Consider the following 25,346-nt stretch of genomic DNA (forward strand, 5'->3'; position numbering starts at 1 on the left):
CAACTCCTGACCTCCAGTGATCTGCCCACCTCAGCCTCCCAAAGTGTGGGGATTACAGGCGTGAGCCACTGCACCCGGCCAGGAATATTTCATCTTAATTAATTTAAATTCCAGTGGGCACAGGTCGTGCGTGGTGATGGAGTGCCGGGGCCCCACCACGCAATGCCAAAGGTACCGAAGGCGCAGGTGGCCGGCTGCCTCTGCCTCCCTGGGGGGGGGCAGTCACACCTGCCTGCTCCCAGATTCTGCCAGGACTGGGTCCCCCACCCCTCCCCGCCCCGCCCGCTCGCCAGCCCCAGCTGGGTGGTCTTCCTCCAGCCAGGCCCACCTGAGGCTGCCTCCCGCCATCTTGGAGGCCAAGCCCCTCCCCAGGGGGCTCCATTAGCCAGCCCGGCCGGAGTCACTGGGAGGCGTCTTGGAGAGCAGCCCTAGGCCGCCCCACGTCCTCACAACCTGGAACACCACATCCTTTCTCCGAATTTAAGGAAAACAGGCTGCTCACGGCAAAGCTCTCCAACAGATGTTTCCTCTTGGCCGACCTCCCTGCTCCACCCCCACCATGGGCCTTCCCCCAGGCAGGGCCTGCCCAGCTCTCCCAGGGCCGAGGCCTGGGGCAGGGGACACCAGGCGATTTCAATTCTTTTTAGGAAGGGGGAGGAAGATATTTTTATAAACGTGTTTTACAAGCCTGTCTTTGCCATTGTTGATGTAAACAGGTAAATCGTTTCCTGCCTCAATTAAAAACATCTGCCACATAAATGAATACCAATTAACTCATCCTGTTTTTAATTACTCTGTTAATTACATGCAGGCAGCAGAAAGGATGGCAGGGGAGCGGGAAGCCAAGCGGATCCTCCCCGTGCCACGCCGCTCCACCCCGGCTTGGCAGGATGGGAAATGTGTCTGGCTGTGACGGATGGGGTGGCAGGGAGGTGGTGGCACCCTGCCAGTCGGGATTTCCTGATCCAGGACGGCGAGTGGGTCCCTCTTCCCGGGATCTCCCTGGTGGGGGTCCAGGCCCCAGCCCTCTGTCTGCGGCCCCCTGGACTCTGCCTGTGGGTCCTGCCGCCCCTGGGGAGAGGGAAGGGCACCTCAGGACGATGTTTATTTCGTGGGCCACATTTTCCTCGGGGAGGGAGGGAGGGTGGGGGAGAGGCCTGGAGTTTGTCCAGGAAGCCCTGATTAAGGCTCTGTTGCTGGGGCGATGGGGGTATCAGCATCACCCTAAACAGGACCCCTGGGAATGAGGATCGTGTCAGCTCCATGTACTGAGCCGTACACCTGAGGTGCTGGGTGCCTCGTGGCTGCAGCCCCTCATTTGAACCTGCTTCCTCGGGGGCACGTGGGACGCCCTCCATAGGCGCCACGGCCTTTGTGGTAAGGACACCATTTGTTCGCTCGGTTCAATAAGCGTCTACGTGGGGAATGTGGACGCCTCTCCCCGCCTCACCCAGACCCCTCTGCACGGAACGTTTTGACTCCCTGTTCACAGATGTCGAAGCTGAGGCCACAGAGGCACCTGCCTGTCCCAGGTTAAATCACGGGGATGGACCAGGTGAGCTGTTAACCCCGGGCTCTGATTTCAGGGTTGGTGTTGATGCCACCAAATGTGTGGGGTGGCGAGGACATCCCGGGGAGCTGGGTTCAGGGGCTGGGCCGGCCAGCGTCACACTGTGGGTGGGGGTGCCCCAGGTCTCTCTAAGGGCATCCCGAGGGTCATCTTCACCCAAGAGGGCACCCCATTCCTCCCAGAAAACAGCCCCCAGAGAAGCTGGCCCTGCTCTTCCCCTAGGATTCTGCAGCCTAAGGATGCAGAGGTGGCCAGAGCCGGCTGGGCTCTCAGAGCCAGAGTGACAGTCCTGTCCAGCAGCAGGGCGAGGACGCTCCGCAGGAAGCCCAGTACTGCTCGGTGGGAAAGAGGGCGGAGTGCTGCGCTCATCCTGTCTGCCCTGGCCACCGGCGTGGGCGACGCGCGGGAGGCGCTCCGTGCGCAGGGGCAGTAGATGCTGTCTGCCCCTCGAGGCACAGAGAAGCAGCCTCCACCCTAGGGCCCCCGCCATGCTGGTGCCCGAGGCTGACATTCCTCCAGCAGCCGCCTCTCCCACCACACACAAGGGCTGGGCTCCAGGGCCTTCCTGAGGGCGGGGTCAAGAATGCACCTTCACCTGGACAGGGACCACGCCGCGCCCATTCCGGGGCAAATCCCTCCCACTGGCCGGGTCCCAGCTTGCAGCCACAGGGTCAGAGGGTGGTGGACGGCCCCTTCCTGGAGTCCTGTCCCCACCTCGGAGACAGCGTCACCAGTGTTCCCTGGCACAGGCTCCGCCCCTGCGTGGTTCACGTGGCTGACAAAATACTCATTTAACCCTATGGCCCTCCCAGAAGGCTGTTCTGTAATATGACCACGACGAGAACGTGAACCTCACTCTTCCCACTGTACAGACGGGGCAGCAAAGGGCTGGAGAGGTGTACCGTGGGGTGGACGGAGCCGTACCCGACCCCGACAAGCCGGCTCCACACAGTGCCCGTGCCTTCCCCTCCACGGCTGCCCGGCCCCCACCGGCTCTCTCCAATCACCCCAAGTCTCCCCAGTGTGTTGAATATGGAGGGAGACACGCAGGAAAGTTTGTGATGTGCTGAGACCTCGCTGCAGGTTGACGAAGTGGGGGCACGGCTTCTGGGTTTGAAGTCAGCGTCCACTGGTGTGGGTGAGTGAGCCGGCCTTGCTGGACCTCAGCGTTCTCACTGTGAAACGGGGGGACCTGAACCACCTCCTCTTCCCGCAAACGTGAGGATTCGGGGCTTCCGCCCCCGCCTGCGTCCCCTCCATGCAGGCCTCCAGGCTGAGTGTGTTGCCTCAAGGTTCCCTGAGCTTCAGGGACCTTGTAGAGAAACCTCAGTCTGAGGGGGCCTTGGCAGCCGTGTTACCCACAACACCCGCTGCCGTCGGAAGAGCCGTTTGCGGCCTTTGAACCAGTCTGAGCAGCAAGCATGCTTCCTGCTGTGAGCTGAGGAGCTGCCGAGCTGTGAAGGGGCTGCAGGCTCCGCACAGCCCAACCCCGAGCAGCGCGCCCGGGGAGGAGGGCCAAGCCTCACTCCTCCACAGCTCGGCTCAGCATCTGTTGCACCTGCTGTCAGCGTGGGAAGGGCCTGACATGGGGGTCGGCTTTGGAACGCAGGCGCTGGGCTCCTGGGCCAGATGCCGGCACCTTCTAGGTTGGGGAGGCTCTGGGGGAGGCCGGAATGCGGAACCCACCCCCAGGACTGTCCTCCCTCACGGCGGGCCCGGCGAGGAGCCCAGGCTTACTGGCCAGGACTTCAAAGCACAGATCACCACAGTGCAAGGACCGGGAAGACCCCTAGACTCCTGGGGCCTGAGGCTGAGGGCGCACAGGGACCCCATCAGGTGGGGCTGGGGGTGGGGCGTGGTCAGGCAGTGTCACAGTGACCCAGCCAGGCCTAAAGCAAGGACCCCCCGCGGCAGGGGCTGGTCATGGCTGCACTGGAGGGGCGCACCCGCTGGGCTGAGTCCCAGTGAGCTTGGGTGAAGGTCTGGCCTCTCTGGGCCCTGCCATCACCCCATTCCCTGGGAGCCACAACGGCTATGCTAATGTGGAGTGCGCTGTGTCCCATCTGGTCAGACCCAGCGGGGACAGGCAGGCGCCTGGGCTGAGCAGGTGCAGGGAACCACCTGCTAAATTCAGACCTGACAGGGGCTGTCATGGCGAGTGCTGCCCACAGCTTTGGGCCATGGAGGCTGCTGCCATCTCCTCCCACCTCACTGAGCACTTGCTCTACCAAGGTCACAGTCACACTCCCATCAGCTGCGAGGGTCGATGACAGGGCAGTCAGGCAGTGAGACCTGAGGGACGGACCCTAAAGACACCAGAAGCCACCGGTCACTGTGGCCAGCTCCAGGGCTTGCTGTGTCTGCAAGGCGTCTCAGGTCAGCACCAGCCCAAAGGGGAGCCAGAGGAGAGGACAGGGGCCCGCTCAGGGTCACACAGCACAGCCTCATCCTACACACGGCGTTCCCTGACCCTGCAGCGGCAAGCCGTGTCCACAGTGGGCAGAGGCCCGGGTTCTAGCCCTGCCCTGACTGGTCTTCTCTCAGCCCCCGGTCTTGGGAAGGTGCCAGGCAGGCAGATGGGCCAGACGCAGGCACAGTGCACCCACAGCTGGGGTGGCAGTTGCTGGGGAGACCTCCTGAGCGGGCCTTCCGGGTGCCCTGATTCATGCACCCAGGGCTCCGGGGGAGCTTCCAGGAGGTCTGCAGGGGCCCGAGGGTGGTGCGGCTGTGTCAGAACAGCCCCCAGGGAACATTCCGCCAGGAGGAGGCCCTTCCTGTGCCAGGCAGTGCCCGAGGGCTACTCTCCTCCTGGCAGAACGGCTCTGAAGCTAGCCGTGGGGACAGGGGTCACTTTACAGTGGGAGAAACAGGCTGGGAGAAGCTCCAGAGCGGCCGGCAGCCACATAGCTGGATGCGCTCCTTCCTCCAGGGTGCCGCGGTCACCGTGGGCTTCCCACTTCTTCAGGACCGTCCCTCTGTTCACTGTTGGCCAGACTGCCCGCCGGGAGCCCCTGCGTGTGGGGAGCCTGGTAACGTGTTCTCCCAGGGCTCAGAACTGCCCCCGTGGGCTTTTCCAGGCTGCAGATGGGGAACCCCAGTCAGCAAGGATGAGGTGGTGCTCTGGGTCACCGCAGGGTCCTCCTCGCGCCGGCCCTGGGTCACCGTGCCTCCTCCCCGCGCCGGCTCTGGGTCACCGCAGGGTCCTCCTCGCGCCGGCCCTGGGTCACCGTGCCTCCTCCCCGCGCCGGCTCTGGGTCACCGCAGGGTCCTCCCCGCGCCGGCCCTGGGTCACCACGCTGTCCTTGACTTGTCAGAGCCCATGTGAACGTGTTTACAATGATTTTTAAGAGAGGCTGAGAAGGACCAGGACTCGGGGGACGAGGCGTCCCCGTCTCCCACAGGCCGCAGCCTCAAGCTGACAGCATCTCGTCGGCCCCTGGAAGGTCACCTCCATGGGGTGAGGGAGGCCCCCGTGATTTCTGCAGGGAGCACTTGGTGGGCGCTGGGTGGACTCACTTTCTCCACCTGTGAAAGGGGTTAATCCAGTGCAGTGCGGCTAGTAAGTGAATTCCCAGGAGGGACAGACCCTGAAGAAACTGGGCAGAGCCTGCTCAGCCGCCGTGCAGTCAGCTTCCGAGGGCGGCTGTGCCCCCAACAGCCCAGCCTTGTTCCCAGAGGCGAGGAACGAACCTGGGCTCCATGCAGGGGAGTTCCGGCACCTGACAGATGTGACAAATTCCTCCTCCAAAGTCCAGGGGACGAACCTGCGCAATCCACCAGTGGAGGGCCCCCGAGTGCTCCCAGGGACCTGGTGTGCTGTGGGCTGGGGGCGTCTGTCCCGGCCTCATCTCCGAGATGCCGGGGTCTGCTCTGCCCTGTGCTGTGGTTTTCGGGGGTTGAGGTCGAGCGACCTCTCTTCCCATCTCTCCTGCTCGGGTTCAGTCACCGGGCCACGTCTTGGGGCTGTGACACGGTTTGTTGTGCATCATACCAGGTGGACCTGGGTCAGATAAGGAGCGTCGTGCCAGGACGGCGAAGGTGAGTGCCGCCCTACCGTGCAGCCGCCGCGGGCAGGATCTTCCCGAGGACGAGCTGGACGAAGGCGTGCACCCCAGGAGCTGCTGGGAACTCCTCCCTCCTAAGCGGCTAGCGCTTCGGTGCATCGGGGCTCCCGGGAGTGTGAACGGCATTCCACGGCAGCCACGGCCTTCCACCCCGAAGCCCTTGTGCCTCAGCTCAGAGCAGCAGGGCGGCCCATCTGGCCCCCGCCACCTCCCTGCCCTCATCCCCTTTCTCTGAAACAAGGCTCCTTGCTGGGCCTGGAGGTGGGGGCACACTCCTGCCTCAGGGCCTGGCGGGCACGGCCCTCCCTTGTCCTGAAGGCCTGACTTCCACGTCCTTTGATCAGAGAAGCTGGCGTTGACCGCTGTGGCCCTGGGGAGGCTGTCCCCTGCCTTCATCTCTGTTTCTCCCAGATGGAGCAGCCCCAAGCATACAGCAGGCGCCAATCCCTATTTGCCAAGGAGATGAATGAGCACAATCACTGCCTAATGGGCTCAGGGATGCCAGCCTGCGGGCCAGCTCCACGTGACAAGCCGCGTCCCGTCCCGCCCTCAGGTGCAGCCTTTCACGTCACAGGGCACGGACCTCCCCAGACAGCATGGACCCCCGCCTGTGGCGAGGCAGCCAGACACAGGGGCCCCAGCTCCTCCTGGAGCCACATCCTGACCCTGAGCCCCCTGCAGCCAGGCCGTGAGGCCCCGCAGCTCCAGTGCGTCCCCTGTGCCCGCCCCCCACCGGCAGGTCCGAGGAGGGAAGGACTGAATTTCCGAGGCAGCGGCTGCACATTAAGAGCAACGTTTTCAGATGTGGAGACTGAAATGGTGACGGTCTCGGTGGATCCACACCAGGATACCTGTGTGTCCGAGTCCCACGGGGTGGAGGAGGGGCCGGGGAAGGGACAGGCTCCATCTGTTCTCCAGGGACCTCCCCAACAGTCTCTCAACCCATCATGAGGTCAGAGCTGGGCACCCAGGGAGATAGCGGCCTTGGCCATGGGGTCCATGCCAGCCAGGTACCAGCCTGGCATGGAGCCTGCAGGTGCTCATCTCTGTGCTCCTCCATGGTGGGCAGGGCTGGGCGGCAGCTGTAGGGGCTCAGCTGTCACAGAAGGAGGCTGGGCAGGCAGCATTGCCTGGGATTATCCCCTCCCACCTCCTCCTACCCAGGCCCCGGAGGCCCAGCTGGCTGTCCCTCACCCGGGAAGCCCACACCTCCTAGGCTGCTCTCGCTGACCCCAACTCAGGTCAGACAGACTTCCCACCTGCTCCCTCAGAACGTGGGATCGGTCCTCTCCCACTGGGCTGCAAAGGCCGCGGTGGAGAGGCGCCTCGTGACACTATGTGGTCAGCTTAGAAAAGGTACAGACGCTGACCTGGGGAAGCCTGCCCAGCATGGGACGTCCTCTGAAGTGGGGGCCACACGGAGGGCCTCGTGGAGGCCTCTGTCCATAGGCAGCGTGACACCTGGCACCCACCGCTGCTGACGGAGCCTCTGGCACCCCTAAGCCAAGCCTTTGAGCCCCAGCCGCCAAGGCTACCTGGCCGAGACCCCGGCCACCATGGGGCTCCGCCTGACTCTGGACTGAGGGTCTCTGAGCACCGCCAGGGTGGCCTCATGCCTCTGAGTTTGGGGTGGTTTGCTGGCAGCACTGGGGCCTGGGCAGAAACGTACTTGATGTGTGGCACAGCTGTTCTTGGAGGGGGCATTTCTGGGACCCTGTGGTTGAGGGGATGCTCTCCCACCCCCTGGCCTTGAGGGCTCCGAGTGCTGCTGTGGCCGCTGATGAGGTGGAGTGGGCCCGAGGACACATCTGCTGAGGGGTCACATCACTCCAAGCTGCCTTTGTGGCCACAACGTCCAGCTGCCCCTACACAGCAAGACCCATGGTCAAGCCCCAGGGCTGGAAAGTGAACACAGGAGATGTATTTGTTTGTGGAATCAAATACGACGGCAGCTTGCAGGCAGCCCGGCCATGGTGCAAACAGCCCTCTCCTGACAGGCGAGGGCAACCCTGGGCTCTGTCACCCACCCGGTGAGGTGCTGGGGACTGCCCCACAGGCAAGATGGGCTGCCTGTGTCCTGAGCCTCCTGTGTCAGGTGCAGCAGGAGAGAGATGAAACTCCTGGCCCACAGGGATGCCCTCAGAGGGGAGCCCGGGAATACCGTGCAAACGTATGAGACCCCCGGCCGAGGCTGGGAGACGCAGCAGTGGGGAGGGGCACGGGTGGGTAGGTGGTGGGCAGCCACTGAAAAGGTGACGTCTGAGCAAGAGCTGAAGGAGGGAAGGTGGGAGCCGTGCAGGTGTGGGGGGAGCATGCCAGGCCCGGGGCCAGCAGTGCAAAGGCCCTGTACTGCCGCCAGCCCACACAGTGGGCAGCAGCGAGGCAGGTGGAGCAGGGCAGGTGGCGGATGGGAGGGGAGCGTGTGTGGTCTTGGAGGCCCCATGAGGACCTCAGCTCCATCCCTGGGGAGCTGGGACTGGCCCTTAACGGGACGCATCTGGCTGCCAAGTGCAAGATGGGCCTGGGAGGGGCGGCAGGGTAGCAGAGAAACCAGGTCCAGAATCTGGCACAAGCCACGCGGCCAGAGAGCAGCTGCTGGAGAGGTCCCACCACCGTTTGATGAATCAAACACGACAGCAGCTTGCAGGCAGCCTGGCCGCGGCTGTGCAAACAACCCTGGGCGGCCCTGAACCAGCCTGCGACCTCAGCAACCGAACGCACCCCGGGGCCAGCGCACCGCCCCGTCGGAGGTGTGGGGAGGTGGCCCTGAACCAGCCTGCGACCTCAGCAACTGTACGCACCCCGGGGCCAGCGCACCGCCCCGTCGGAGGTGTGGGGAGGCGGCTCTCGGGGCCTGCGGGAAGACCCGGTGACAGCGTCACCAAGCCCCCTGCCCACCAGGACAGCCGCTTTTCTTGTGCATTTATCCCTTGAATCCCTGTGGACAAATTACACCCAGAGTCACCAGGTGAGCTGGGGACTTCTCCTAGGAATCCAACCAAGACAAATGAGGACATTGGTCCACACAGAAGCTACCAGCGCCCACAGTTGCTGAACACATGGTTCACCATGACCACAAAGGGCAGCACCCCACATGTCCATCAACAGACACATGAAACAGGGTCTCTCTATACAGTGGAGTCCTCAGCCACAGGGAAGAAGGCTCCCCCCAGACTCCAGTGCAGGGAGCCAAGTGACAGAGCCAGACGCAAGGGCCACACGCAGCCCGGTCCCCCTCCCCTTCATCTGAGGTGTCCAGAACAGGCAGGTTCACAGAGACGGGGAGTGTGGGTGCTGGGGAGGGGAGGAGTGGTGGCCAGCAGGAGTGGGGTTTCCTTTTGGGGTGATGAGAATGTTTGGGAGCCGGTTGGCGGTGGGGGTCCCGTGGCATTGTGAGCGCACTAGTACCACTGAAGCTTACAGGATGCTTAAAATGATAAACATTCTGTATCTTTTCCCACAATTAAAGTGGGCGAGAGTGAGGCAGGAAGCTCATGACCTCTTGACCTCCTCCCAGCCAGGGACCCACCTGAGCTGCTAATGGCCCAGGAGTGGTGAGCCGGGCTGGGCCGTCCCTTCCCTAACTTTGGATACTTCAAAAATGAGATGGGGCCCAGCTTCCCTTCCAGGTGCCCTGCTGCCGTCTACTGGGGCTGCCTGCAGGCAGGTGGCGGGAGGCACTGCTGAGACCCAGCCCCGGCTCTGTGGGCCTGGCCACGTTGGAAACCAGGTGGGTGGAGGTCAGGGCCCAGGAGGACGGTGGCTGGAGTGAGCGGAAGCTGAAAGACCCTCTTGCTGCAAACACGGCCCTCCCGAGAGACACAAGCACACCCTTAGGGGTGGGAGGGGCCCACACCCACAAGGACGGGTCTGAGGCAGTGACCTTTCCAACACAAGGGTCTCCTGGGCAGAAGCCTCTCCTCGTGCCAAGGATGAGCCAGAGGTGACAAAGGGCCATGGGCTGGCCCCGAGGTGCAGAGTGAGCAGACGCCAGGGGCATGGCCTGCGGCTCAGCCCTCTGCTTGTCCTGCGTTCACCCTGGTCCTGCGGCAGTGTGGTCTCTGGGTCCAGGCAGGTTTGGCTGGATGTAGGTGCTGTGGCCCCAGTAAGCCCCAGCGTCTTGGCTCATGCTTTATAAAAGCTCTCACGGGGCCACAGTACAGAGAGGATGGGAAGGAGGGTCTGGGAGGGTGAGCACTTCCCCAAGGCGCTGATCGTTTGTGGAGCGTTCTCTGAGGCCGGCTGTGGGGAGCCCTGTGACTTTGGACAGCCACGTTGTACACCTAGCTTTCTCCTGGGCCTGCTTTCACCCCGCGATGCACCACAGCGTGCACACATGTGCACACCATCACATACACTTCACACGCAGGCACCTGCATGTGCATCCCCCACAAGGGCCCTGGCCCAATGACCTCAGGGCTGGTGTCACGGAGATAGCCCGCCAGGCGGCCCCCTCCATGGCCCCCGCCTCCCCATCCCGGCAAACAGGTAGGGCACACTTCCAGGAAAGCAGCGTCCTGGTGCTGGGCTCAACGACCATGAAACGGCCCCTCACACCGGGCACAGTGGCTCACGTCGGGCACAGTGGCTCACGCCCACAGTCCCAGCACTTTGGGAGGCCGAGGCGGGAGGATCATTTGAGCCCAGGGGCTTGAGACCAGCCTGGCCAATGTTTCTACCAAAAAAATTTTTAAAAACCATTAGCTGGGCATGGTGGTGAACACCTGTAGTCCCGGGCACTCTATAGGCTGAAGCAGCAGTCTGGGAGCTTCGGGGTGCGGTGAACCAGGATCACGCCACTGCACTTCAGCCTGGGCAACAGAAACCCTGACTCTAAAGGAGAAAAGGAGGCCAGACAGGGTGGCTCACGCCTGAAATCCCAGGACTTTGGAAGGTGGAGGCAGGTAGATCGCCTGAGGTTAGGATTTCGAGACCAGCCTGACCAACATGGCAAAGCACTGTCTACCAAAAATATAAAAAAATTTAGCTGGGTGCAGTGGTGTGTGCTGTACTCCCAGCTACTCGTGAGGCTGAGGCAGGAAAATCACTTGAACCCTGGATGCAGAGGTTGCCGTGAGCCGAGATTGCACCATTGCACTCCAGCCTGGGCAACAGAGCAAGGCTCCGTCCAGAAAAAAAGAAAGAAAGAAAAGAGAATGGTCTCTTGGGCCAGGTCCTGGGAGGTCGACGGTGTGGAGCCAGGATCAGGAGCTGTCACTTCGGCCCGAAGTCCACACACCCAGAGACAGGCCGGGCCCTGGGGTGCTGGTGGCCCACCTCTTCTCCACAGGTTTGCCCTGTGGCCTGCCATTTGACTCACTGGTGACTCCTGAGGGCTGCATGGAGCTCCCCCAGGGCAGGACCCCAGACTGCACGCCTCACAGTGCCTGCCCACGTCTGCGTCCCCATAGCCACGGCGGTTACAGATGCCACGTGCGCATCACTTGGTGAAATCCCTGTCCGTCTGCTCTGTGTGGTGCGGTGGCCACAGGCACGGGCAGGCAGAGGCGAGACCCCGGTGAGTCCAAGGAGTACGCTGCCCCCACGAGAGCCTAGATACAATGCCTCGGTCGCTTCAAGAAACAGCATGTCGAAATAATGACTTTTGGACACACTGGGTTAAATAATATTATATAACATTAATTCTGCCCCGTCTCTTCTTCCCTAGCATGCCAAAGCTCCCGTGGGAACGGCTGCCCCTCAGCACACAGAGGCACACGTGAGCAGGGCTGCTCAGGTCACGGGAGAGGACGGGTCAGGCCGACAGACGCTCCACACACATTCCCGCCCACTCTGCTCCCAGGACCCCTGTTGGAGGGTCCCAGCTTCTGGGCATGAGCAGTGCTGGACCCTGACGGAGGAGGTTGGCCGAAGGGGCACGGAGGGGACACAGCAGCCCACAGGGCCAGGGTCTCAGCCAGACACCCAGCCGGTCTATTCTGTGTGTGGTGTTGACCATCCCCCCTGAGGGACAGGCGGGGACACGGAGGCCCAGAGGAATGGAGACCTGTCTGGCCTCACTGCCTACCCGCTGGTGCCATCCACAGGGCCTGGTAGGGGAGGCAGAGGTGCCGTGAAGGAGGCATGAGGGGTGGGCCCTGCCCTCTCCACCTCTGAAGTTGAGAAGACACATTATTTAGGGGAGTTGAAGGCCACGTGGTGGAGCTGCAAGCCGCCATCAGCCGTGGGGATGCGTGGGGTCCAGCACCTGAGACACCTGTTCCATCCACTCGGGCCCAGCTACAGCCCAAAGACCCAACGCCACCCTTGGCCAGTGCAGTACAGTCCTGGGTTCTGATGTCTGTGGTGCCAGTGAGACTGGGTGGAAGGGCCCGGGGTCCACTGAGCTCTGAATCCAGGCTGGGTGGGGTGAGGCTGTGGAGTCAAGGGTGGTGGCTGAGGGAAGGGGGGGTGCCCAAGAATCCCCAGGGCTGGTGAGAGCTTCCTACAGCTGCGTGGAGACCCTGGCAGTGCACAAATACCCAGGCTCTGGATGGCCCAAATCAGGTGGCCTCAGCTCCCAACTGGGAATTTGGCCTCTGGCAGGGCGTAGCCCTGTAAATGTGTCTGTAAATGGGTCTGCAGGTGGCCTGGTGCACACAGGACCCCAAGGCTTGGCCCCAAGCTCCCGAGCTGTCCCTGCTGAGGCCTGGTATCTGGGCTGTGCAGAGGTCTGAGCATCAGGGGGTCTCTCTGGACCACCCCATTTTGCAAAGGACACAGGAGCAGCAGTGAGCTTCTGTTCTGGGGCCTGAAGAGAAGTGGGCCTGGGTACAGAGCTGGCTTGATGCCACTCCCACCACTGAGCCCGAGATCACCACCGGGTATCCCCCCAGGAAGGGGATGAGGCTGACGGTCTCAGCCCAGACACACACAGACCCTTCCCTGCTCATCACAGCCCGAAGGGGTAGATGCCTTTTTTGACTGCATTTCGCGTGTGAAATCTGAGGCAGAGGGGAAGCGTTACGTGCTGCAGGTGACCTAGCTGCTGGGAGGGGACTCGGACCCAGGTGGGGGCTAGAAGCAGCCGAGGGGCTGCCCATCCCCCTCCCCACTGCCTCCGAGAACAGGGCAGAGGTCTGCAGTCACCCCTGGCCCTGGTGGGGAGCCCCTCCCCACCTGTAAGAAGGCCTCACTGCAGCGGGAGCTGCCTCCTCTGCTGGCTCGGCTGCCCCCTGGCTTTCCTGGGTACTCAGAGAGGCCGGGAACGAGGCAGGGATCTCCTCATGAGCTCCGCCTGTGACCTTGCAGCCACAGGGTGCACAGGAGCCCTCTTGACCAGCCCGGGGCGTTTCCTGGGCGTCTCCCGGGCATCTCCCATCCTGGTCACCGGCTGGTCCCACCCACTGCCTTCCCGATGTGGACTTTTCTCTGCCCAGTAAACAGACTGCACTGGGGCCGGGACTTCCTCCCCAAACTGCCTCCAGCCACATCCACCATGACCCCAGCCTCAGGGCAGCAAAGGACGCTCTGAGCAGCCCAGACCCAACAGCGGGCAGAACCGTGGGAAGGTGGAGGCAGGCGGCCCGGAGCAGAGTTGGGCCAGCTGCAGGCCGTACTGCTGGCGTCTCGGCTCCGGAGACATCTTCCTTATTACGGCCAAATTCATCTTTGTTTTCCTTCCCAGTGACATCTGGCTCTCAGTGAGGTCCCAGGAATTACAATGAGCAGAAGTCTGAACTTCTGTTTTATTGCCACAGCACAGCGGGAACCGATCTCTGCTGGTTGAATCCCCGCTCCCACCCTCAGGCAAAGCTGCAAGCTCAGAAGTGGGGACCAGGAAGTAACTATCATCACTTCCCTCCCCGCCAGTTTCCAGCCCAAGTGCCAGGTCTCCGCCCGCGTCTTTTCCACTGATGCTACAAGGGCAGTTTCCACTCCAGGAGTTTTTTCCAGACAAGCAAAGCGCCTGCCTGTATGTGCTCTTGGCGAAGGCGGCCCTCCCAGGCGTGGCGGGTGGGCTGTTCCCACAGCGCAGCCCTGCACTCTGTTAACTGAGGTCTCTGAAAGGGGTCCCGGCCCCAGGAACCACAGAGCAGAACCACACCTTCTCACTCTGCATGGGAAAGTCAGTGGGTGCAGACGAAAACCCCCAGGAAAGGGTCTGGGCTGTGGTTCACCGACGCAGGCATTCCCAGGTAGACTGAGCCGCAAGGTTGAGCCCCGGGCAAACGGCGTGGAGTCCACCCAGCCTGGCCCAGACCCTGACACCAGGGATGGTGACACTGTTGTGAGCCTCCCTCCTGCTGCCCTCTGGCGGCCTCCAGCCCCCGCCCCCACCAGGACCCGGCAGTTCTGCTTCCCCCCACCCCCGTCCTGTACCTGCAAGGCAGCAGCTCCCAGCCCACAGTGTGCTTGGGACTCTGCAGGGGCCCGGCCCACTCCCAGCCGCCCCCACGTTGGCCCTCCTGCGGAACTCAGCGGGAAGCTCCAGGGGCCTGCCCGCCTGGATGTGACAGAGTCAGAGCCCTGTGGCGCCCACCCGCGGCAGCTCTTACGCGGCAAGCTGGGAAGCTCTGTGGCCTGAGCTTCCCCAACGGGAAAGTGGGGCGGCAGTGGCACCCGCCTGCATGGCTGGCTGCCGTAAGGATCAAGCTCATGCCTGGGTGCATCTCACAGCATGGGACCCCTGCCCCTGCCTGGCACGGAGTAGGTGTTTGATCAACACGTGCTCCAGAAATGAGCACTGGTGGACAGACACTTTTTGTCCTGTAAGTGAAGTGGTGGCAAAGCCAGTCTCTTGCATTGACAAATTGTAGACTTTGGGTCCCTCCCGTCCCCGGGGGCCTGGGGCCAGCCCAGGAGGCGACACTGGTTGCCTGGATGTGGATTTCTACGAACAGTGGACAGCATGTCTGTGACGATAGCTCCAGCAGCTCCGGAGGGGCTTCGGCAACCACCCCACCCCCTACACAGCAGGGCGGGAAGCACAGGTGGGGCTGGCCAAAGGCACAGGACTAGAGCAGCTGGGACGAAGCTGGCCTTGGGCCTCCATGACCCTGGTAGGGCAGAAGTCAAGTTCTCCCACAAGGGCCCTGACCCCAGATGGGCCCCGGGGCCTGTGTCCAGGTGAGGGCTTTCTCACTTAACAGTGTTGACTGGGAGTCATGACTGAGCCCTCAGCCACCAGGTCCCCCAGCCCCTTGGGGGTGCTCAGGAGCTCTAAGAATGTGGCCTGGCAGGTTGGGGCCAGGGACCGATTGCACAGGCCAAGGAACGCCTGCTCGGGGCTGGACAGGGGCCCGATGGGGCTGGGCAGGGGCCTGGGGATACTCGCTGCAGGCCGCCGTCAGACTGGCTCTCGCATGACCTGTGGAGTGGCGGCAGCTCTCCAGGCATCCAAGATGGGGAACGCCCCACGTCCCTCGTGGGTGTTACAGGGACATGGGTAAGCCCCAGCGCTGTTGTTGTAGGCTTAGGAACCACTCAGGAAGGCTCTACCACCCTGTGAGCAGGAGAGACAGGCCACAGGCAGGCAGTGCAGCCAGCGCCAGCCGGGACAGCAGCCCCATGGAGACGCAAGCACCTCACCTGTGGTGCCACTGACACCGGCCGTGTCCAGCTCCCTCGCTCAGGGTCTGAACACCGGTGTGGCACACACACACACTGGGGCATGCTGAGGTAGTTTCTAGTGCCTCCCTGCCTGGGAAGGAAATTCAGATCCACTGAATCCAACCACCATCCTTTCACCCTGGCACCGTGGGAGGCTGAGGATGAACCAGAAAACCCCAAGTCAACCTGCTAACGGTGCAGCAGGGGAGGCCAGCGGAGAGCCCCAGGATGCTTCCAGAAGCTGGCAGGGAAATGCTTCACCCACCTCACACCCTCCGGTGCAGCCCTGGGGGCTGGGATTCTGGGGATTAGTGACCCAGCCTGCCAGCAGCATCTCCAGATCCTCACGTAGGGAGAAAAATTAATTTCTTCCAGTCATGCAGAAATGAAAATGCGTGGAGCCAAACCAGAGAGATTTCCTGGAGGTGGTAACTGAATTACCAGAATGGAGGGTGGCAGGGGAAGAGCTGGGGACTGGCATGTGGCCGCCGCAGCCACAGAGGGTTCTGGAGGGAGGTGTCTGGGGGAAGCCCTCCCCCTGACCGGCCCTGGCTTCAACGGTGGCAACAGCACGGCCCAGCGCCACGTACCACTCATGTGAACTTCCTTCTCCCTCGTCACTAGATCCCAGCACATCCCAGGAGAGATGGAGCTTGTGGGAAGCTGGTCCCGATGCAATACGCTCTCCAGTAGCACTTGGGGCCACATCTGTTCCTCCTGTTCTGGGCGCTTCTTCCTTTCTGTCTCCCTTTCATTGTGGAAGAGTGGCCACTTGCCCAGCAGGACAGTCCCAAATAGCATGGCTTTTCAGGCACGATGCTGTCGGCTTCAGAGACTAGGACCCTCCCCATGCCCGGTGCCCACAGTATCTGCCCGTCTGGCCCCGTGGAAGTTTGACTGCAGCACCAGCAAAGGGCGCAGCTGACGCGGAGGTACACAGAAACAGCCCTCCACCGCCGAGTGCGCCCAGGAACCGAGGGCTGGGAAAGCCATGCCAGGGGGCCGGTGAGGGTCGGACAAGCACAAGCCCAGCCATCACCCCTTCAGGTCTGGGAGAGGCAGTGGAGTCCCAGCCTCAAGAAGTTTCCCAGCCTCACAGCAACTTGAACAGCAACGCCAGACACAGAATAATTGGCCCCCGACCCTTATCCCCGGCCGAACTGGTCCTCCGAGGTGGCTGCCCTGGGAACCTCCTGTTCCTCCTGCTCCCGGAGAGGAAACGCACCCCCGGCCGGCCAACGCCAAGAAGCCACACCCTGGCCAGGGCCACAGCAGCGGGCCGGACAGTTACAGATCAGCCCCCTCCCGCAGGAGCACGAGATTTGCTCCAGCCGCAAAGGAAACGTTTTTCTTCCTGGGCCTTGGAATGGGTCTGAAGTCAGCCGGCCTCAGCCCACAGGGTGGAGGGAGGGGTGGGCGCCGGCTGGCCACGGCCCCAGCACACACGCGGCGGGCGCAGGGGCGGGAGGAGCGTCAGTCCCGCAGAGTGTTCGGAGCCCAGCGGCTCCGAGCCGCCGCCACCAGCCTGCCTGCCTTCTGCTCCACGTAAGTGAAGTCAGCCGTCTAGGGCTGCGTTTCCAGCCATCTGTCCCTCCACAGAGGCTCACACCTCCCTCCCTGCTGTTCCCACAGCCTGGCTCCGGGCCTGCCCAACACAGATGGACGCTTCCCAAGGGCTGCGAGCGCCATCGCTGCTACCGGGCTGCGCCGAGGCCCGCGGTCGTCAGGACCCCGGGAAGGGAGGGCCAGGCGGGGCCCAGGCTGCCCAACTTAGACCACCCTTAGCCTGCAGGGCAGCGCCAGGGACCGAGCGGCAGAGGGAAAGGAGGAGGGGCTGGAGGGAGCTCGAGACCCTCCTCCCCAGCCCAGCCGCCCTCGGCCTTCCCACTCCCAGCTCCCTGTCTCGCGGTCCGCGGGGCTTTTGTTAGAGAAACCGGGTGGCCCGACGGGGGCCCGCAGGACTCGCAGCGCCCGGCGCCTGGCTCCCAGCTGAAGTTTCGCCGCAGCCAGCAGGTCAGGCTCTGCTGCCCGGGGTGGGCTCAGCCCGAATGGGTGGGCGCGGAGCGGGCTGGCTCCACCCAGCCGCGGGCACCAACTTTGTCAACGGCCCGTGCGCTCCGCGCAGCTGCGGCGCAGATCCGGGAACGGCAGCCGCGGGTGGGGTCGCGGGACGGCGGCGGCGCGCGGGGCGGACGCGGCACTTACGTTCGGGGGTCCGGCGGGCGGCGGGCGGCGCACACGCTCACCCGGTCTGAGAGGCGCTTCTCCTTCCAGCTCCGTCCCAGCCTCCGCAACTTGGGGGGCGGTCGCGCTCTGTCTTCTCGCGCCGCGCGGGTCTCAGGCGCGCGGCGGGGCCGGGGCGCGCGGGGCGGCCGCCTGGGCCATGCCAGGGGCTCGGCGCCGGCTGCCGGCGCGGGAACAAAGCGCTCACGCAGCCCCGAGCGGTCTCGGGCCTCCGCGGCCCAGCGCCGGGTCCAGCCGCCGCGCCTGAGGCTCCCCGCGCCGGGCTCCAGCGCCGCGCGCTTGCCCGAGAGTCTCACGGGGCCCCGCGGCCCCCGCCCCGCGCGCTCCGCCTCCGCCTCCTGCCCCCCGCCGCCGCCGCTGCGCCACCTGCCTCCCGCCCGGCGCCCATTGCGCTCAGCTCCGCCCCGGGGCGCCGGCCTGGAGAGGGGCTCCCCCGCCGCCGCGAGCCACCACCAACGCCTCCGCCACGGGGCGCGGCCTGCGAACTGGCCGTGGGGGCGCAGGACTGTGCGGAGCGAAGGGCGCGGGCGCCGGGAAGAGGGGAGCGCCGCCTCTTGCGGGGGGCGGCGCGGGAGACGCAGGCGGGTGGCGCGCGGGGAGGTGGCGGGGCGCGGGCACCGTGGAGGGGGTGCGGCTCTGGGGGGCCCACGCGGCGCCCACCCTCGCCCCCTGCGCGGGCCGCGGGCCGCGGCCCGGGCGGGCGGGTGGGGGCCGCGCACACCCACCTCGCAGGAGTCGGCGGCCGCGGACCTCGCAGCGTTAGAGCCGGGGCTTCTGGCGTCCGCGCGGGAGGCTGAGTGGGGGGAGCCGCTCCTCCAGGCGCCCCCCCCCGGCTCCCCGCGCCCCGCGCTCGCCCCGCGCTCCCCGCCCCGCCCTCGCCCCCGTCCCCGTCCCGCGCTCGCCCCCCGCCCGGCGCCCGGCCCGGGGCCCGCTCTGCACGCGGCCGGCAGGGGGCGCGCTCCCCCGCTCAGACCCCGGGCGGTGAGATCGAAGCCCGCCCAGGGCCGGGGCATCTGCATGCGCTTTGCATTCATTTGCATCCCGCGCGTTTCTTGTCCACCGGCAGAAACGCCCCCGCCGCTGCCCCGGCCTCTCCGGACTTTCTCTGCCGGCGGCCCCCAGCCCCCGCCGCCTTTCCCTAAAGCACTTTGTGGCACGTCCGGTGCGTTTCCTTGCTTAATGCGTTTCGGTAAAATTGGCACCTTGTTCCTGTTTCCTGCCCCAACTCACACGCGCTTTTATTTCTTAGACTCAAGCGGGGGCCCCCAGCGTCTCCATTAGGAGACAGAAAGGGCCCAAACTCCAGCACCGCAGGGCCTTGCTTTGCATCTCATTTCGCGTGGATTTTGCACGTGAAGGCCCAAGGTCCCCGATCCCCAGATATAAAGATACAGCCACGTGCCGGACCCGCCCCCGTCCGGCTCTGCGGCGGACGGCCTTTTTCCCACGCCCCTCGTGCTCTCATAGACTTAGCTCTGCCCACCTGGGCTGGCAGAGGAAGGGATGGAAACCCAGAACGGGGGCTCTGTGAGGGGGAGGACAGCGCCCCTGGGCAGGGGTCTGGTCAGCCGGGTCACTAACCGCGGTGTGGCCCGCCAGCTCCTCCAGCTCCTGGGCCTCTGTCTGAGGGGAGTGCTGTCTAAAGCCCGCCAGACTCCACGAAAATTGTGACACAAACGTCAGGCATCCACGTTTTCCCGCTTTTCAGACTGTGCTTAACATGGTGCAAGGCGGGAGCAGGGGTGCTGAGCCCACCCCACAGAGCAATGCGAGTCCACGTCCGTTGAGTGTGTGGCCTGAGGTTACCGATTTTATGCTCAAAATGTATCGATCCTGGCTCCCTGGCTTCATGGACTCGAGGCACCGTGGATTTTCAGATGCACCGTTATTTTATCTGCCGCTAAGAACGGAAAACGCACTGCCGGTAACAATGCCAAAAAAATGTGGTAGTGAGGTCGGGTGGGAGAATTCAGCAGCGAACCACCGGGAAGTCGGTCGGGCAGGGGGCTACACAATGGCTGTGGCAGCGCTGGCTTCCCGCAGGGCCTGGGAGGAGAAACCCCGCTGGACCCGGAGCAGGAGCCCCCAGGACCCGGGAGGAGAAACCCCGCTGGACCCGGAGCAGGAGCCCCCAGGACCCGGGAGGAGAAACCCCGCTGGACCCGGAGCAGGAGCCCTCACCCAGCACCAGCGGCACACCCGTGGTCTCAGTTCTCTGGAACACAGGCTTCGGGTGTTAAGCCACCAGCTGCAATGTCTCTGACTTACACAGGATGCTCACAACCATTTGAGGAGTGACAGATCTGAGGGCACCGAAAATACCACTGCAGCCATCAACCCCATAACCCAAGCACGGCACTAGCCCGACGGTGCCCCCTCCTCCCAACTCAGGAGGTGGCAGAGAAGAAAGGCATGTCAGAGGCGGGGGGCACTGTGCCGTGCTCTAGGGCTCACAGTGCACACCGGGGCAGCCCCAGCTCTGACCTGTGCTGGGTGTGCCTCAGGCCCTGCCCTGCCGCCCTCAGGAAAACCACCCCAGCCTCCCGTCCTGCCAGCTGCACTTCTGCCCATCCTCATACCCCTCCTCAAAGGGCAGCACCCACATCTGATTTCCTTCTGAATCCCCCAGTGGTGCCCAGCTCAAGGTTTTAATAAAGACGCAGTTTATAAACACTTGGCACAGGCATCCCTGCCCTGTGTCACCTCCCCTGCCGTCGTGCGCCTTCTGAAACCATGTAAGACTCACTGTCTATGTGGCCCTGGCCAGGGGCAGGCACTAGGCCAGCTCATGTGCCCTCCATGACCCTGGGAGGTAGGTCTCCCCATGAGTCTTATTTGCCAGAGAACACTGGGACCCAGAAAGCTTGGGTAATTGCAGGTCGCAGGCTGGTATTTGGCAGAGATGGGGTCCTACTAGGCCAGCCTGGTCCAAGGGGAGGCCAGGCCATCACCATTGCTGACCTTCAGAAAATAGGTCTCAGCACTATAGACTCCATCAAACATTTTCTGTTACAGCTAAAAATCTGCAACAAAAGTTTAAACAGCTGCCAAGAATATAAAGTTTGAGACACTATAGGTATGGATATTTCAAAATGAGTGGGTGGCTAATGGATTCTAGATACCAAAGCTATTTGCCACTGTTCTGGGCTGGGCACAGTATGGGCGCCTGTAGTCCCAGCCACTCGGGAGGCTGAGGCAGGAGAATTGTTTGAACCTGGGTGGCAGAGGCTGCAGTGAGCTGAGATTGTGCCGCAGCACTCCCACCTGGGCAATAGAGCAAGACTCCGTCTCAAGAAAAACCCAAAAAAACTGGATAAAGTCTTCTTAAACAATGGCATTTTCACTCAGCTCCCTGCATAAAACAGTGAGCTTTTAAATGTAACATCAAAAGGATGATGATGAAATAAAAATTTGATAAGTTGGATTTCATTAAAATTTAATACTTCAGCTCTGCAAAAGACGCTGTGAAGACAATGAAAAGACAAGCCTTTGGAAAAATTTGGGAGAAAATATCTGGGAAACACATATCTGATAAAGGACTGTTATCTAAAATATACAAAGAACCCTTAAATCCAAAGAATAGGAAAACAAACGGCCCAATTAAAAATGAGCATGAGAGCCAAATAGACACCTTATCAGAGAAGAGATATAGAAGACCTGGCAAATAAGCACATGAAAAGATGCTCAGCAGTCCTTGCCGTCAGGGACCGCAAGGCCACGCCACGCCACGCCATGCCACGCCTGTTAGAATAACTAAAACTCAGCACTCCGACAACCCCGCACGCCGGCGGGGATGTGGAGCTGTAACAGAAGCTGTCATTCATTGCTGATGGAATGCAAAATGGTGCAGCCCTTTGGAAGACAGTCTGACTTTTTCTTATGAAACCGCACACTCTTACCACACAACCCGACATTCACGTTTCTCGGTATTGACCCAAATGAGTTAAAAACTTATGTCCACACAAAAACTTGCACATAAATGTTTATAGAAATTTCACTGGTGTTTGCCAAAACTGAGAAGCCACTGAGACAGCCTTCAATAGGTAAATACATAAAACACTGTGGCATATGCAGACAATAGAATATTATTCATGACAAAAAGTACTGGTCCATCAAGCTATGGAAAGTGAATATTGACGACCAGGCGGGGTGGCTCACACCTGTAATTGGAGGGCAGATCATCTGTGGTCAGGAGTTTGAGACCAGCCTGGCAAACATGGTGAAACCCTGTCTCCACTACAAATACAAAAATTAGTCAGGGGTGGCGGCATGTGCCTGTAGTCCCAGCTACTTGGGAGACTGAGGCAGGAGAATCGCTTGAACCCGGGAGGCAGAGGTTGTAATGGCAGTGAGCCGAGATCATACCACTGCACTCCAGCCTGGGTGACAGAGCAAGACTTTCTCTCAAAAAGAAAAAGAAAAGTGAATACTGCTAAGAAGCCAATCTGAAAAGGCCACATGCTGTCTGATTCCAACGCTCCAGCATCCAGGAAAACGTGAAATGATGGAAATAGTAAAAAGATCAGTGGTTTATAGAACAGGGAGAGGTGAGTAGGGACAGCACAGAGGTTTTGTTTGTTTGTTTTGTTTTGTTTGAGACAGAGTCTTGCTCTTGTTGCCCAGGCTGGAGTGCAATGGCTTAATCTTGGCTCACTGCAACCTCTGCCTTTCAGGTTCAAGTGATGCTCCTGCCTCAGCCTCCCAAATAGCTGGGATTACAGGTGCCCACCACCACGCCCGGCTAATTTTTCTATTTTAGTAGAGACAGGGTTTCACCATGTTGGCCAGGCTGGTCTCGAACTCCTGACCTTGTGATCTGCCTGTCTTGGCCTCCCACAGTGCTGGGATGACAGGCGTGAGCCACTGCGCCTGCAGGTTTTTCTTTCTTTCTTTCTTTTTTCTTTTTTTTAGACAGGGAGTCACCCTGTCTCCTAGGCTGGAATGCAGTAGTGCGATCTCAGCTCACCGCATCCTTTGACCTCCCAGGCTCAAGCGATCCTCCCATCTCAGCCCCAGATAATTTTATTTATTTTCTTTTAGAGACAGGGCTTTGCTAGTTTTCCCAGACTGCACAGAGGATTTTCAGGGCAGTGACAGTATTCTGTATGACACTCTAATGGTCGACACATGTCATTGTGTGCTGGTCTGGATAGCAGAATGTAACACATGTATCACACCAGCGCCCGGTGCAGTGCAGGGACCTGAGAGTGACGGGAACTCCGTGCTTTCTGCCCAATTGTCCTGTAAACCCAGAACCACTCTAACAAAGTAAAATCCATTAGCTTAAAAAATTCAGCAGAAAAACGAGGAAATCAGTAACATTTTATGAGCCATTTAAAAGACAGACCCAGACAGACTCTTCTGCAGCGCCCGAGTCTCCCCTCAGCCCCTCTCCCTAGTGCCTCCTTCCATTCCACCCAGCAGACTTTTATCCTCATATCTCCTCGTCTTTGAAAGTCCTTTGAGTCTCCTATCGTAAGAAACAATGTACCAATTGGAATGTCAAGATCTAAACGTTTTCCTTTGCTAAAGCTTATTTCCTGGGCTGGATTATCATAATTATCAGTAGTATGCAACTGATACAAACAATGTGAATTTATTATACATTTTGAGAGCTAATAAGGATACAAAGTAGGCTGGGCTTGGTGCCTCAAACCTGTAACCCCAGTGCTTTGGGAGCCAAGGAAGTAGGATCGCTTGAGCCTAGGAGTTTGAGATCAGCCTGGGCAATATAGCAAGACCCCCATGCCTACAAATAATTAAAAAGTTAGCCAGGTGTGGTGGTGTGCACATGTGGTCCCAGCTACTCAGGAGGCTGAGGCTGGAGGATTGCTTGAGCCCAAGAGGCTGAGGCTGCCGGGAGCTGTGATCCCACCACTGCACTCCAGCCTGGGTGATGGAGGGAGACCCTGTCTCAAAACTAAAAATAAAGATACAGAGGGAATTTTTGTTAGGAGGCATCTCCTAAAAGCAGGGAGGGGCATTTTTGGGCAGTAGCTTGTGTATTCATGCATAAATAATACTTACTGCCAGAAAAACACTGGATTTGACATTAATTCCATTCCCGTGGTGGGTGTTTAGTGTGAAAGCCAGAGAATCTTCAGTCCCATAAATAACGCAATTAGAACCGAAGCTGTGTCCTGACAACCTCACCGTGACCTCCTTCTGAGAGTCCGATGCTGCAAGCCACATGGCGATCGGTCATAAAAGTCATTTTTAATAGCTCTCAGCTGACAAATCGATTCTGTCCCCCCTCAATTCTGTTTCAGGCAAAGAGCAGAGATCAGCAGGGTTGCAGCAGAGATGCGTCCCCGGCGAGCAGGGAGCTGGGGGCGAGGCACCAGGCCGGTCACATGCGGGGAGAGCTTGGCCTTTCTTGGGGAAGGGGGAGAGGGTGGCCGCGCCAGGGTAGCTGGGAAAAGGACCCACACAGGCCCAAGCAGGTCCTGCCTTGGCCATGAGCCTTGGCCACCGGGTGTGGGCAGCAGATTGCTCAGCTCTAAGTTGCCCCTGAGGTCACAGAAGCCCTCCCGGGAGGCAGGGAAGAACCCTAAGCAGAGGCAGTCCGGGTTCAAGCCAGGGAGCTTCCCTGCCTCAGGAGTGCCTCTTCAGTTTTTCCCCTGGCTAAGACTGCCCAGCCTGGACCCAAGGGGGGCTCTGCCTGCAGACGAAGAGCACCACCCGAGCCCCACCTCAAGCTCCAGGCGGCACCATGGAAGGCCGAGGCTGAGGGACCTGGGGCTTGGCCTCAGGACAGTGGTGTGAGGTTGTGTGGGGAGTGCACTGCACCAGGGTCCTGGCAGGGCAGGGGCACCAGCGGCATGGGGGTGGGCACCTTCCCGGATGTGCAAAGGCGGCTCCACCTGCGGCAGGGGATGGCCAGGCGCCTGGTCCGAAACACCTCTTGGAGTCTCCACAGGGGGCCCTCATCTGCCTGGCCTCCGGCTCCGCGTTCCACCGGGTGGCATCACCCTCGCCTCCTTGCCCCTGGGCAGGGCCCCTGTCATCCAGGTCTCCATCCCTCCCTGGACAGAGGGGATGTTTTTTCACAGGGCATTTTGGCAAAAGTTAGGAAGAGCGTTAAAGTGGACCCAGAAATTCGTACTCTTAAGACTTATCTGCCAGTTCCCAGCACTGTTTTAACAATGAAAGTTAGAAGTCCACCCAAATATAATAATAGAATAATACGAACATCCACCCAAAAGCTATTGTGAAATAAATCATAGCACCTCCATCTGGAATCCCACACCTCTACTTAACGATGCACTGGCCTAGGGGTCTGTCCAGGATCCACAGTGAAAAGGAAGACTTGGTTGCAGGTCAGTGTGTGGCATGTGGCCAGTGTGTGGCTGGCCCTCGCTCTGAAGGGGTGCCCTCAGCTACCCAAGGCTGACAGCAGCCTGGCTGGCTGTGAGAGGTGGTATGTCCACTCTTCCTGCTTCTCCTATTTTCTGATTTCTCTACAAAGGAGCATTGCAGCCAGGCACCGTGGCTCATGCCTGTAATCCCAGCTCTTACGAGGTGGGCTGATCACATGAGGTCAGGAGTTGGAGACCAGCCTGGCCAACATGGTAAATCCCCATTTCTACTAAAAATACAAACATTAGCCAGGCATGGTAGCAGGTGCTTGTCATCCCAGCTACGCAGGAGGCTGAGGCACGGGTATCGCTTGAACCTGGGAGGCGGAGGTCGCAGGGAGCCGAGATCGCACCAGTGCACTCCAACCTGGGTGACGAAGCAAGATTCTGTCTCAAAACAAACAAACGAGGCCGGGCGCGGTGGCTCAAGCCTGTAATCCCAGCACTTTGGGAGGCCGAGGCGGGTGGATCACGAGGTCAAGAGATCGAGACCATCCTGGTCAGCACGGTGAAACCCCGTCTCTACTAAAAATACAAAAAATTAGCTGGGCATGGTGG

General features: G+C 61.0%; 1 protein-coding gene across 3 annotated transcripts in view; it reads right to left on the minus strand.

The window, feature by feature from the left end:
- CBFA2T3 (CBFA2/RUNX1 partner transcriptional co-repressor 3) overlaps window positions 1–25,346 on the minus strand; it is a 94,276-nt gene that overhangs the window by 48,209 nt on the left and 20,721 nt on the right. The window contains exon 1 of one of the 3 annotated variants that reach the window (XM_037733246.1): window positions 18,156–18,227. The exons of the other annotated variants lie outside the window; for them this stretch is intronic. The gene's annotated coding sequence lies outside the window, so the exon portion shown is untranslated. Of the gene's footprint in view, window positions 1–18,155; window positions 18,228–25,346 lie in introns of those variants that run through there. 3 annotated transcript variants of the gene reach the window in all.

The sequence above is a fragment of the Cebus imitator genome, unplaced genomic scaffold, assembly GCF_001604975.1.
Source record: "Cebus imitator isolate Cc_AM_T3 unplaced genomic scaffold, Cebus_imitator-1.0 Scaffold509, whole genome shotgun sequence".
Taxonomy (NCBI): Eukaryota; Metazoa; Chordata; class Mammalia; order Primates; family Cebidae; genus Cebus; species Cebus imitator.